The sequence below is a fragment of the Prionailurus bengalensis genome, unplaced genomic scaffold (genome assembly GCF_016509475.1).
Source record: "Prionailurus bengalensis isolate Pbe53 unplaced genomic scaffold, Fcat_Pben_1.1_paternal_pri Un_scaffold_51, whole genome shotgun sequence".
NCBI lineage: Eukaryota > Metazoa > Chordata > Mammalia > Carnivora > Felidae > Prionailurus > Prionailurus bengalensis.
Window position 1 is genome coordinate 1 of NW_025091155.1, and position 14,654 is coordinate 14,654.

The following is a 14,654-nucleotide window of genomic DNA, read 5'->3' on the forward strand; positions in this document are numbered from 1 at the left end:
GGTGGGGAGAGTGGTGAGTGGCTGCCTCTTACAAACTGTAACCCTGGTCAGGGGGATATTTACCACTGGCAGTGCCAAACCTGGTAAGAAACAGTGTTATTGGATATTTTTCGTCAGCAGCAATTTTTCCTACATAGGTGAAGAATTTGGTAGTTGGCATCCTAATTGGTCTTGAGACACATCACAGGGAAAAACAACTTCTGACAGGCATCCTATTCATTGGGTTTTGTGGCCTTTGACTCAACCACTGTGTCCCATCTTGTATCCGAAAGTCACCAAGAGAACTGAAGAGTGGTGCAAATACTGTATATCATGATCTCACCCTGATGGTGTTTTCCTTCCGAACATTCAGGTGGCCGTAGGAGCACGGGAGAAAGGTATGTATTCTGGAAACAGTTTCTTGCTGAGGAAAATGTTTAGATGGTGATTAGGTGGGCATTCTTGTTGTCTTCAGTCTGGAGACCTACCCTGATTCCAGAGTCCTGGGAGGACTTAGTCCAAGGATGGGGGGGAAAGACCAATGTCCCAGGTGAAAAACTATGTCCATGTTTCTACACTATGAGAAAGATAATGTATTCCTTGAGTGCGGAGTGATTCTGTGTGCATGAGTCTTGGGGTTGTTCTGTTTGTGTATCTATGTCGTGTGATTGTGTGTTTGTGTGTGTGTGTGTTTGCTTCAGAGACTCAGAGACAGAGACACAGAAACACACACAGAAAGAGACAGTAACATTAAAAGAGAGAGAGAGAGAGAGAGATGTGGGTTTGCCCAGGAAATATGTGACACTGACACTGCACAATGACCAGTATCTACATTCTCAAAAAACTCCTCATACTGCACACTTCAAGGAATACAGCTGAGTGTGGCTCAGCAGTCACATTCAGTCTATGCAGGTAACCAAAGCCTCCGTATGCTCTGGCCCATGTTCATATCAAGCAGCAGTCCTTGAGTTATTCTTGAGGAGGACCAACAAGGTACTGACGTGTATTCTGTGTCCTTCTAGGGGTCCCTAAGGAGGAAGAGCGGCGGCCCTTTCCTGAAAGGAGGCAGCAGGCTGTGGCTGAGGTGAGCTTGCCTGTCTTTCCCTGAGGAACACAAGTGCTGTCTTAGAGGCTTTCCAATCAACTTCTGTTGTACATATGACAGTCTACATTTTCGAGGATACTGTTACTTTCCCTGATGGGGACAGTGGTGAGTGGTTGCCTCTTGCCAACTGAAACCTTGGTCAGGGGGACATTGACCACTGGCAGTGGCAAACCTGGTAACAAACAGTGTCCTAGGATCTTTTTTCGCAGCAGCAACTTTTCCAGCTTGGGTGAAGAATTTTAGAGTCGCCATCCTAAGTGGTCTTGGCACATACATCCCAGGGGAAAAAAAACTTTTTACAGGCATACTATTCATTTGCTTTTGGGGACCTTTGACTCAAGCACTGTGTGCTATTTGGTTTCCTAAAATCAAGGGGAGAACCAATGTGCAGTGCTATGAGTTTATATCATGATCTCACCCTGGTGTTGTTTCCTTTCTCTACATTCAGGTCATCAAGAGAGCAATGGAATATGGTATGTATTTTGGAATCTGTCTCCTGCTGATGAAAGAATCTATATGTTCAGGAAGCTGGGGCATTCCTGATGGCATCAGTCTGGAGAGCTACCCTGAAGCCAGGGTTCTGGTAGGACAGGGGCTTGAGGGTGTGGAGAAATGACAGATTTCCCAGGGGAAACCTATGTCCATTTTTAGAGTGTGAGGAAGACAATATAATCAGTGTGTGGGGTGTGTGTGTGTGTGTGTGTGTGTGTGTGGACGCACAAGTGTGTTTGAGAGAGGCAGAACCTGAGGGACAGAGAAAGAGACAGGGAAACTTACAAAGAGAATGAGACACACGAGAGATAGAGAGAGAGAGAGAGAGAGAGAGAGAGAGAGAGAGAGGTAAGAGAGAGAGAGAGAGAATGCGTGTTTCCCCGGGAGATATGTGCCACTGACACTGCACAATGTCTGATGTTTAGTGTCTCAGCAAACTCCTCCTACTGCAGACTTCAAAGATTATTGCTGAGTGAGGCTCAGCAGTCACACGCAGTCCATGCAGGTTACCAAAACCTCTGTATGGCCTGGCCCATATTCATTTCACAGAACAGTCCCTGAGTTATTCTTGAGCAGCACCAACAATGTACTGACCTGTTTTCTGTGTCCTTTTAGGAGTCACTGTGGAGAAAAAGCTGCAGTCCGTTACAGTAAGGAGGCAAAAGACTGTTGCAGAGGTGAGCTTGCCTGTCCTTCCCTGAGGCATACAAGTGCTTTCTTAGTGTCTTTCCAATCAACTTCTGTTCTAAATATGATGGTGTACATTTTAGATGATATTGTTACTTTCCCTGGTGGGGAGAGTGGGGAGTGCTTGCCTCTTGCCAACTGTAACCTTGGCCAGGGGGACACTGACCACTGGCAGTGCCAAGCATGGTAAGAGACAGTGTCAAAGGATCTTTTTTGTTCGCAGCAATATTCCCTCCTTGGGGGAAGAATTTTGCACTCTGCATCTTAAGTGTTCTTTAGACACATCCCCAGGGAAAACAACATCATACAGGCATCTTATTCATTTGCTTGTGTGGCCTTTGACTCAACCACTGTGTCCCATCTTGTATCCTAAAGTCACGAAGAGAACTCAAGAGTGGTGCAAATACTGTATATCGTGATCTCACCCTGATGGTGTTTTCTTTCCTAACATTCAGGTGGCCATAGGAGCTCGAGAAGAAGGTACGTATTCTGGAAACAGTTTCTTGCTGAGGAAAACATTTACATGTTGATGTAGGTGGGACATACTTATTGTGTTCAATCTGGAGAGCCACCCTGATTCCAGAGACCTGGGACGTCTTAGGCCACGTGTGTGTGGGGGGTGTGACTGAAGTCCTAAGTGAAAACTATGTCCATGTTTCCACAGTATGAGAAAGATAATGTATTCCTTGATTGCAGAGTGATGCTCTGTGCATGAGTCTTGGTGTTGTTCTGTATGTGTCTGTATGCAGTGTAACTGTGAGTGTGTATGTGTGTGTGTGTGTGCGTGTGCGTGCGTGTGTTTACTTGAGAGCCTCACAGACAGAGAGACAGAGGCACATACAGAAAGAGACAGACAGGGGCGCCTGAGTGGCGCAGTCGGTTAAGCGTCCGACTTCAGCCAGGTGACGATCTCGCGGTCCCGGAGTTCGAGCCCCGCGTCAGGCTCTGGGCTGATGGCTCAGAGCCTGGAGCTTGTTTCCGATTCTGTGTCTCCCTCTCTCTCTGCCCCTCCCCTGTTCATGCTCGGATCTCTCTGTCCCAAAATAAACAACGTTGAAAAAACAAAAAAAAATTAAAAAAAAGAAAGAGACATATTGAAAAAAGAGAGAGAGAGAGAGAGTGAGAGAGAGAGAGAGAGAGAGAGAGAGATGTGAGTTTCCCCAGGTGATATGTGCCACTGACACTGCACAATGGCCAATGTCGACTTTCTCCAAAAGCTCCTCATAGTGCACACTTCAAGAAATACAGCTGAGTGTGGTCAGCAGTGACATTCAGTCCATGCAGGCACCAAAGCCTCCATATGCTGTGGCGCATTTTCTTATCAAGGATCACTCCCTGCGGTATTCTTGAGCATTACCGACAACGTACTGACATGTATTCTTTATGCCTCTAGGTGCTTGTAAGGAGGAAAATGTGTGGGCCGTTCCTGTCAGGAGACACCAAGGTGTTGCTGAGGTGAACTTGCCTGTCTTTGCCTATGGAAGACACGTTGATTACTTAGTGTATCTCCAGTCATATTCGGTGCCATAGGACTATGTACATTTTACATGATAGCATTCAATTCCGTGGTAGGGAGATTGGTAAGTGGTTGTCTCTTGCCAACTGTAACTTGATCCAGAGGACATTAACCACTGGCAATGCCAATCCTGCTAAGAAACAGTGTCATAGGATCTTTCCTGAGCATCAATTTTTCCTGCTTGGGTGAGGAGTTTGTAGTTGGCACCCTGAATGGTCTTCAGAGACACATCCCCAGGAAAAACAACTTCAGATAGGCATCCTATTCATTTGTTTTTGGGGACCTTTGACTCAAGCACTGTCTGCATCTGGTTTCCTAAATTCCAGAGGAGAACCAAAGACCAGTGCAATGCATGTTCATCATGGTCTGACCCTGATGGTGTTTCTTTTCTCTACATTCAGGTTGCCGCGGGACAAACAGAATATGGTATGTACTTTGGAATCAGTCCCCTGCTGATGAAATAATCTATGTGGTCAGGAAGTTGGGATATTCCTCCTGGCATCAGTCTGGAGAGCTACCCTGACTCCAGGTTCCCTGTAGGACAGAGGCTTGAGGGTGTGGGGAAAAGACAGATTGCCCAGGGGAAAACCTGTGTCCATGTATACAGTGTGACAAAGACAATGTATTCACTGTGTGTGTGTGTGTGTATTGCTGAGTCAGACAGAAACTGAGAGACAGGGAAGGAGACAGGGAAACACACTAAGAGAATGAGACACACACATTCAGTAGAGAGACAGAGAGAGAGACACAGAGGGAGGAGAGACAGCGAGAGATGTGTCTTGCCCCAGGAGATATGTGCCACTGACACTGCACAATAACCAATGTCTACATTCTGAAAAAACCCCTCCTACTGCACATTTCAATGATTATTGCTGAGTGTGGCTCAGCAGTAACCTTCTGTCCATGCAGGTAAGGAAATCCGCCCTATGCTCTGCCCATGTTCCTATCAAGGATAAGTCCCTGAGCTTTCTTGAGCAGTACTAACAATGTCCTGATGTGTGTACTGTGTCCTTCTAGGTGTCCCTGTGGAGGAAAAGATGTGGGCTTTTCCTGTAAGGACGCACCAGGCTGTTGGTGAGGTGAGCTGGCCTGTCTTCCCTTGAGGAACACAATTACTTTCTTAGTGTCTTTCCAATCAACTTCTGTTGTAGATTTGACATTATACATGGTAGATGATATTGTTACTTTCCTTGGCGGAGAGAGTGGTGAGTGCTTGTCTCTTGCCAACTGTTATTGGTGAGGGGGACATTTACCAGTGGCAGTGCCAAACCTGGTGATAAATAGTGTGTTAGGATTAATTTTATCAGAAGCAATTTTCCCTGCTTGGGTGAAGAATTTTAGAGTCTCTATACTAAGTGAACTTGAGAGACACATCCCCCAGAATATATAACTTCTGACAGGCATCCTATTCGTTTGCTTTTGTGGCCTTTGACTCAACCACTGTGTTCCCTATTGGATCCTAATATCACCAAGAGCTAAAGAGTGGTGCAATCAGTGTGACTCACCTTCTTACCCTTATGCTGTTTTCTTTTCTATAGTTTCCTGTGGTCTCTGGAACCATGGAGAATGGTAGGTATTCAGGAATCAATCATTTGCTGTCTTTAGTCAGGGGAGTGCTTCTGATTTTGGGTTTCCATTGAAAGGAGGATCACAGACGTAGTCACAAAGCGATTTGTCGAAGGGTAAACCATGTTCATGTGTTTACAGGCACTCGTGTGGCATTCAGGTAGTGAGTTTCTGTGCGTGGAGACTGGGTGAGTCTCTTTGTGAACTGACAAGTGTGTGAAGTGAGCATGTATGTGCTTGTATGTGGTCTCTGTGTGAGAAGTTTATGTTCCTCTAGATTAACATGTCCCTAAAGAGCACAGTTGCTGGTGTGAACTTTGCCATTCATAAGAAAAATCCCATCACCGAGCTTCATGATGTGTGTCTGTAGGTCAAAGGATATAAATACGGACAATTTAAATATAGTTAGTATATTATACACCAAATATAGCTTGTTTAGGCTGAAAAAAGTCCTATTAATAGCCAGGAAAACATTCACAGGATTCTGAACAGGAAATATGTTTTCAGAATCCATAGGATTCTGTGAATCAAGACTTCAGTTCAAGGTAGACCTCAACTCTGAGGAGGCTGTTTCATTGCCTTCAGGGCACTTGGATCGATCCTGATTAAGGAGAAGGAGCCCTAATGGTATCTAATTGGCCTCTGAGGAAAGGAAGCTTATGGAAGTGATGAATTATGGAGGGGTTGGCACGGGCTGTGGGGATGGGGGCTGGATGGGGAGACGAGGCCCTTTAACCCCCAATTCCTAGCACTTTCTCTCACGCCTCTACTTTCTGAGGCAGACCCTGAATTTCTAGGCTGAGGTTGTCATCAGTAATAATTTCAGTCCTTGCTCCTGATCCTCCTTGTGTGGGGCACCCGCCAGTGCTGAGACTAGAGTGATCACAGAGTCCGTGCTCCATCATACTTCAGCAGTAAAGGGATAACTGCCCCAGGGTTACTGCCTTCCTGCCCCTCCTATCCTTTCTAAAAAGGAGATTCAAGGAGCCTGAGAAGGAATCCTCCCCCTCTTAGCTGGAGGGCTGGGGCAGGTGGCCCCTGGTGCAGGCATATGCCACACCCAGTTCTGGAGGGCATCTGAGAAGAGGATCCTCCAGCTTCTAGAAATCCTTTCTTTCAAGCTCTTAGTGTCCCAGGGGTGTGGAAGATAATGCCTGCTGTGTGTGGTCAAATGCAGGAATGAAACCAGCAGCCAGGCTCTAAGGATCCTTGCTCCTTCAAATACTTCAGCTTGAAAGGGTGAGAGCACGGTCCAGGGTCTTGGACTAGATGTTAAGCGGGAAATATTGAGGGGTTGCAGAGGGAAGACACGAAGGACATCCAGGCTATGTGAGGGTGGGAGGGGACACCACGGTGGCAGGATTATTTGAATCAGTGTAGCATCAGCACCTGGGCCCAGCCTTGTCCTCACCGAGGATGACATTTGGGCTCCTTCTGGGTGGGATGAGGCAGGACGAGCCGCCATGCCGGGTGAGGGTACCGTATGGACATCTTCCTAAAAGCCTGGGGAGAAGGGCGTCCTTCCTGTGCCAGCCTCTTCTCCACCTACCAGACACTTTCATTGGTGGACACTGGGGAGGAGCAGACAATGGAGTCAGGTCTCCTGTTCTCCCACCTGGGACACGCCAGCAGGGATGGAACCAGGGTCAGGCCAGACACAAGTACGTTTCCAGGCCTGATCCACCTGGCCAGGAGGGACCAGTTTTCACTTTTCACCTGCTTCTGGCCATCACCTGACAGCCAGTCCTTGTCTACACACTATTGGCCAAGGGTTGTCTGGCTGGAAACACATTCATACAAAAGGGATCTCATCCCATGTGACCAGGGCAGCTGTAGAACATTCTAGTTGCAGAGGAGGTGAGAGGGGCACAGGCTCCAGTGCACAGGGAGCTCAGCAAAGTGGTGGGGGCTGATCCCAGAGTGGAGGTGGTCCTTGCTGTGCTCTTTCCTGGCCCGAGGACATCAGTGTGAGAGTTTGTCTGAAAGGTATGGGAACTGACAGGTCCAAATACTGTCTCTGACCTTCCTTCCACTCACGGGCACAGGAGCCATAGCTCTGGATGGTCACTGCAAGGGCACCGACAGCCTCTCTGTCATTGCTCGTCCCCCAGGGGCTCAGCCCTAGGCAGCCCATGTTTGGCCCCAATAAGCGCCTGCTGTTCACAGCCTTGGGCTGGGAACTAGTTTAGGGGCAGAAAGGTCCCTCCTCAGCTCACCCAGGCCTGTTGGGCCCCACACTATGCTAGCTGTCTGCCCAGGCACTGGTCCAGATCAGAATGAGAAGGGTGGGCTCCTGAAGACAGTGAGGTACTCCCCCTCTGCCCCGCCGCTCTGATTACACCCAGCATGAGTGTGGGGGTGTCATGCTCTTCACTCTGTTTATAATGTGCCCCTGCTGGGATTCCCCTATGACCTGGGTGTTGACCTTCCATTCTAAGTGTCCCCAGGGCTTCACGCAGTGGCTGCCACATACGCATGAGCCCAGGGAGAACCTACCAAGGAATGGTCAGCTCAGGCCAGCAAGCTCCTCTGCAGAAACCTCCAGGACTGGGAGGTCACGTCTTCCTCATGTGTACATCCTAAAGCTGTGCTATCCAGGGCAGCAGCCACTTGCCACATAGCCATTAGCCGCCCTAGCCACGTTTCTGGTGCCCGGCAGACGCATGTTTACAACGCAGAACATTTCCACCCTCACAGAGGGTTCTTCTGGGCAGCTGCTCTGAGCCGGGCACAGGGTCTGCTCGTGGAACCCGCCAAACCCTATGTCTGTCTGTAACAGTTGGAATGTCAGGTTGCGCAGGTGGCACCTTCTTGCGTGGGTGAGAGCTATCGTGATCCACTGCAGCTGGGGAAGTACCAGATGAAGGGGGATCCTTTCTCTTGCTTGAAGGTTTGCAACTGTGGTCAATGCCTTGTGGAAGGGCTCTGCCTTTGCCAAGCCCAGGGAAGGTCTGAGGACCCAGAGGAAGGGCAAGTGATGCCGGCTGAGCCAGCATGGCCTCACAGGGAGTTGCAGGAATGGTGGAGCCCCTGTCTCTAATAACCTGCTTGCTCATGCTTGTGTCTCTAAAGATTGGGTGTTGGAGAGCCTGTCTGACTCTGGAACCGATGATGAATAGTCGTCAGATAGGGAACTGCACTCAGGTAGGAATCAATGGGAGAGGGTTTCTGGGAACAGCTGGCTTATACCTGCTGCTTTGTAGACTTAGAATGGGAGGTATGAAATCAGAAAGACAAAGCAAGGATGTGCGAAGCCTTGTTTTGTTCTTTTAATATAATAGTAGCGTCTTTTAATAGAATAGATGTGTTCTCCCTCTGGGCTTTAAATGTACTCTGTCTGTAACCATCTTTTTAAAGTTTTTTTTTTAAACCAAGTTGGTTAACATATAGTGTAATAATGGTTTCAGTAATAGAATTTAGTGACTTATCACTTCCATAGAACACCCAGTGGTCATCCGCACCAAGTGCCCTCCCTAATGCTCATCACCTATTTAGTACATCCCTCTACCCAACACCCTTCCAACAACCCTCAGTGTGTGAAGAGTTAATCAGTCACTTATGGACTGTCTTCATCTCTGTTTTTACCTTATTTTTCCTTCCATTCTCCTATGTTCATCTGTTTTGTTAGATTCCACACATGAGTGAAATCATATGATATTTGTCTTTCTCTGACTGACTTAATTTGCTTACCATAACACATTCTAGTTGCATCCACGTTGTTGCAAAAGGCAAGATTTCATTCTTTTGGATCATGGAATAATATTCTATTCTATGTAGATAGATAGATAGATAGATAGATAGATAGATAGATAGATAGATAGATATAGATATAGATATAAAAATAGGTATCTATATATAGACAGATATATATATATCTATATATTCCTTATCCATTCATCAGTCACTGGACACCTTGGCTCCTTCCATAATTTGGCTATTATTGACAGTGCCATTATAAACACTGGGGTGCATGTGCCCCTTTGAGTCAGCACTCCCGTATCCTTTGGATAAATATCTAATCATGCAATTGCTAGGACATAGGGTAGCTCTCTTTGTAATTTTTTTGCAGACCTCCATACTATTTTCCGGAGTGGCTGCACTAGTTTGCATTCCCACCAACAGGCAAAAGTGTTCCCCCTTCTCCGCATCCTCGCCAACATCTATTGTTACCTGCGTTGTTAATTTGAGCCATGCTGACGGTGTGAGGTGGTATCTCATTCTGCTTTTGATTTGTATTGCCCTGATGATGACTGCTGTTGAGCCTCTTTTCATGTGTCTGTTAGCCGTCTGGTTGTCTTCTTGGGAAAAACGTCTGTTCATGTCTTTTGACCATTTCTTCCCTGAATTCCTTGTTTTTTGGGTGTTGAGTCTGCTAGTTCTTTACAGATGTTGGAAACTAACCCTTTATCTGATATGTCCTTTGCAAATACCTTCTCTGATTCCACCAGTTTTGTTGGTTGTTTCCGTTGCCGTGCAGAAGCTTTTTTTCATCTTGATGAGGTCCCAAGAGTTTTGTTTTTGTTTGTTTGTTTTGTTTTTGTTGTTGGCTTTTGTTTCCTTTCTCTCCTGAAACATGTCTATCAAGATGTTGCTGTGGCTGAGGTCAAGAGGTTGTTGCCTGTTTTCTCCTCTAGGATTGTGATGGTTTTCTGTCTCACATGTAGCTCTTTCATCCATTTTGAGTTCATTTTTGTGTATAGTAGGTAAGCGGTCCCATTGCATTCTTCTGCATGTCACTATCCTGTTTTCCCAATACCATTTGCTGAAGAGACTGTCTTTTTCCATTGGATATTCTGTCCTCTTTTGTCAAAGATGACTTGGCTATACACTTGTGAGTCCATTTCTGGGTTCTCTATTCTGTTCCATTCATGTATGTCTCTGTGTTCGTGCCAGTACCATACTCTCTTAGTGATTATAGCTTTGTAACATAGCTTGAGGTCTGGAATTGTGATGCTTCCATGTTTGGTTTTCTTTTTCAACATCACTTGAACTATTCGGGGTCTTCTCTGGTTCCATACATATTTTAGAATTGTTTGTTCTAGCTCTGTGGAGAATGCTAATGTTACTTGATAGGGACTGCATTGAGGCTGTAGATTGCTTTGGGGAGTATCAACGTTTGAACAGTATTTTTTCTTCCAATCCATGAGCGTGGAATGCCATTCCAATTCTTTGTGTCTTCTTCAATTTCTTCATCAGCTCTCAATACTTTTTAGCGTACAGATCTTTTACCTCCTTGGATACGTTTCTTCCTATGTATCTTATGGTTTGGGATGCAATCGTTAATGGGACAGATTCCTTAATTTCTCTTCCTTCTGCTTCATTATTGGTGTATAGAATGCAATTGATTTCTGTACATTGGTTTCATATCCTGTGACTTTGCTGAATTCATGTAACGGTTCTAGCAGTTGTTTGGTGGAGTCTTTTCTTTTTTAAAGATGAAATTCATTGTCAAATTGGTTTCCATACAACACCCAGTGCTCATCCCGAAAGGTGCCCTCCTCAAAGCCCATCACCCACTTTCCCCTCCCTCCCACCCTCCATCAACTCTCAGTTTATCCTCAGTTTTAAAGGGTCTCTTATGGTTTGACTCCCTCCCTCTCTAACTTTTTTTTCCTTCCCCTCCCCCATAGTCTTCTGTTAAGTTTCTCAGGATCCACATAAGAGTAAAACATATGGTATCTGTCTTTCTCTGGATAACTTATTTCACTTAGCGTAACACTCTCCAGTTCCATCCACGTTGCTACAAAAGGTCATATTTCATTCTTTCTCATTGCCAAGTAGTATTCCACTGTGTATATAAACCACAGTTTCTTTATCCATTCACCAGTTGATGGACATTTAGGCTCTTTCCATAATTTGGCTATTGTTGAAAGTGCTGCTAGAAACATCGGGGTACAAGTGCCCCTATGCATCAGCACTCCTGTATCCCTTGGGTAATTCCTAGCAGTGTTCTTCCTGGGTCATAGGGTAGATCTATCTTTACGTTTTTGAGGAACCTCCACACTGTTTTCCAGAGTGGCTGCACCAGTGTGCATTCCCACCAACAGTGCAAGAGGATTCCCATTTCCCCGCATCCTGTCCAGCATTCTATAGAGGTCTCTGGATGTGTTCACTTTAGCCACTCTGACTGTCGTGAGGTGGTATCTCAGTGTGGTTTTGATTTGTATTTCCCTGATGAGGAGTGGTGGCATTGAGTATCTTTTCATGTGCCTGTTGGCCATCTGGATGTCTTCTTTGGAAAAGTGTCTATTCACGTCTTCTGCCCACTTCTTCGCTGGAGAATGTGTTTGTTGGGTGTGGAGTTTGGGGAGTTCTGTATGGATTTTGGAAACTAGCCCTTTGTCTGATATGTCATTTGCAAATATCTTTTCCTATTCCATCGGTTGCCTTTTAGTTTTGTTGACTGTTTCCTTTGCAGTGTAGAAGCTTTTCATCTTGATGAGGCCCCAATAGTTCATTTGTGCTTTTAATTCCCTTGCCTTTGGAGATGTGTCAAGGAAGAAATTGCTGCAGCTGACTTCAGAGCGGTTTTTTCCTGCTTACTCCTCTAGGGTGTTGACGGTTTCCTGTCTCACATTCAGGTCCTTTATCCATTCTGAGTTTATTTTTGTGAATGGTGTAAGACAGTTCTCTAGTTTCATTCTTCTGCATGTCGCTGTCCAGTTCTCCCAGCACCATTTGTTAAAGAGACTGTCTTTTTTCCATTGGATATTCTTTCCTGCTTTGTCAAAGATGAGTTGGCCATACATTTGTGGGTCCAATTCTGGAGTCTCTATCCTATTCCATCGGTCTATGTGTCTGTTTTCGTGCCAATACCATACTGTCTTGATGATTACAGTTTTGTAGTAGAGGCTAAAGTCTGGGATTGTGATGCCTCCCGCTTCGGTGTTCTTCTTCAATATTACTTTGGCTATTCGGGGTCTTTTGTGGTTCCATACAAATTTTAGGATTGCTTGTTCTAGCTTGGAGAAGAATGCTGGTGCAATTTTGATTGGAATTGCTTTGAATATGTAGATTGCTTTGGGTAGTATTGACATTTTAACAACTTTATTCTTCCAATCCATCAGCATGGAATGTTTTTCCATTTCTTTGTATCGTCTTCAATTTCCTTCATAAGCATTCTATAGTTTTCAGCATACAGATCTTTGACATCTTTGGTTAGGTTAATTCCTAGGAATTGTATGATTCTTGGTGCCATTGTGAAAGAAATCAGTCACTTTATTTGTCTTTCTGTTGCTTCATTATTAGTGTATAACAATGCAACTGATTTCTGTACATTAATTTTCTATCCTGCGACTTGGCTGAATTCATGTGTCAGTTCTAGCAGGCTTTTGGTGGAGTCTGTTGGGTTTTCCATGTAGAATATCATGTCATCTGCAAAAAGTGAAAGCTTGACTTCATCTTTGCCAATTTGGATGCCATTGATTTCCTTTTGTTGTCTGATTGCTGATGCTAGCACTTCCAACACTATGTTAAACGACAGTGGTGAGAGTGGACATCCCTGTGGTGTTCCCGATCTCAGGGGGAAAGCTCTCAGTTTTTCCCCATCGAGGATGATATTAGCTGTCAGCTTTTCATAAATAGCTTTTAGGATGTTTAAGTATGTTCCTTCTGTCCCAACTTTCTCAAGGTTTTTCTTTATTAAGAAAGCATGCTGGTTTTGTCAAATGCTTTTTCTGCGTCGATTGACAGGACCATATGGTTCGTATCTTTTCTTTTATTAATGTGATGTATCCCATTGATTCATTTGCAAATGTTGAACCAGCCCTGCAGCCCAGGAACGAATCCCACTTGATCATGGTGAATAATTCTTTTTGTACGCTGTTGAATTCGATTTGCTAGTATCCTGTTGAGAATTTTTGCATCCATATGCATCAGGGATATTGGCCTGTAGTTCTCTTTGTTTGCTGCGTCTCTGTCTGGTTTGGGAATCAAAGTGATGCTGGCTTCATAGAATGAGTCTGGAAGCTTTCCTTCCCCTTTCTATATTTTGGGACAGCTTGAGAAGGATAGATATTATCTCTGCTTTAAATGGCTGATAGAATTCCCCAAGGGAAGCCATCTGGTCCTGGACTCTTATTTGTTGGGAGATTTTTGATAACTGATCCAATTTCTTCGCTGGTTATGGGTCTGTTCAAGTTTTCTATTTCTTCCTGTTTGAGTTTTGGAAGTGTGTGGGTGCTGAGGAATTTGTCCATTTCTTCCGGGTTGTCCCGTTTGTTGGCCTATAATTTTTCATAGTATTCCCTGATAATTGCTTGTATTTCAGAAGGATTGGTTGCTGATCGCTTAGATTCCACCCACATCTGCCTAATTTACCCCAATAACCACCAGAAGCCTAGCAGAACAGACTCTCCGGAGCCAAGCATAGACGAGAGGCCCACGGAAGAGGGTAGGAAGGGTGGAGAGGCGGTGCGCGCTACACGTATTGGCGGGAGGGAGCCAGAGCGGTGGAGGGGCAGCCAGCACACCCGGCAAGGAGGAGCCCCTGAGTCTGGCTTGCAAAAGCGGAGGGGCCGGATGGAGTGTGTTCTGACAGCCAGTGGGACTTAACATCTGGAATGTTATAAGTCAATTGCTATGCTCGGAGAGCGGGAGGGAGAGTTGTTGAGCCCCGGACAACAGAGCTCAGCTTGGCGGGGAACAAAGGCGCCCGAAGCGCCATCTCCCTCGCCCACCCCCCAGCCAAAATCCCAAAGGGAGCCAGTTCCCGTCACGGAACTTGCTTGCACCCGCAAACACCCAATGCTGTGCTTATGCGGATCCATCCCTCCGACAGGTCTGCCTCCCTCCCGTTGCCACTAGGCCCCTCCAAAGCGGACCACCGAAGGCAAAGCGAGCTGAGCCTGCACCTCCCGCCCCTGTGCACCTTGCAGACCCACCCCGGCTAATACGCCAGATCCCATCGAAGCAGCACCACAAGCCTGGCAGTGTGCAAGTAGCCCAGACAGAGGCCACACCACTCCACAGTGAGTCCTGCTCCTGGGAGAGGGGGAGATAAGGTACAGGCCAGTCTGACTGTGGCCTCAGCGGTGGGCTGGGGGCAGACATCAGGTCTGACTGCGGCCCCGCCCACCAACTCAAGTTACTCCAGACAGCACAGAGGAAGAGCCCTGCAGTTCCGCGCCACTCCAGGGACTATCCAAAATGACGAAACGGAGGAATTCTCCTCAAAAGAAACTCCAGGAAGTAGCGACAGCTTACGAACTGATCAAACACGATGTAAGCAATAGAGCAGAAAATGAATTCAAAATAATAGCCATAAAATTAATTGCTGGGCTTGACAAAAGTATAGAGGCCAGCAGAGAA

At 46.0% G+C, this 14,654-nt stretch overlaps 1 long non-coding RNA gene across 1 annotated transcript; it reads left to right on the forward strand.

Annotated features, from left to right (window-relative positions):
• Positions 1-3,659: 3,659 nt before the first annotated feature.
• On the forward strand, positions 3,660-14,273 carry LOC122478338. The gene is made up of 7 exons (XR_006295946.1): positions 3,660-3,718; positions 4,181-4,205; positions 4,797-4,858; positions 5,318-5,348; positions 8,418-8,489; positions 13,615-13,737; positions 14,125-14,273. It is a non-coding gene; the product is annotated as an uncharacterized LOC122478338 (long non-coding RNA).
• Positions 14,274-14,654: the final 381 nt, after the last annotated feature.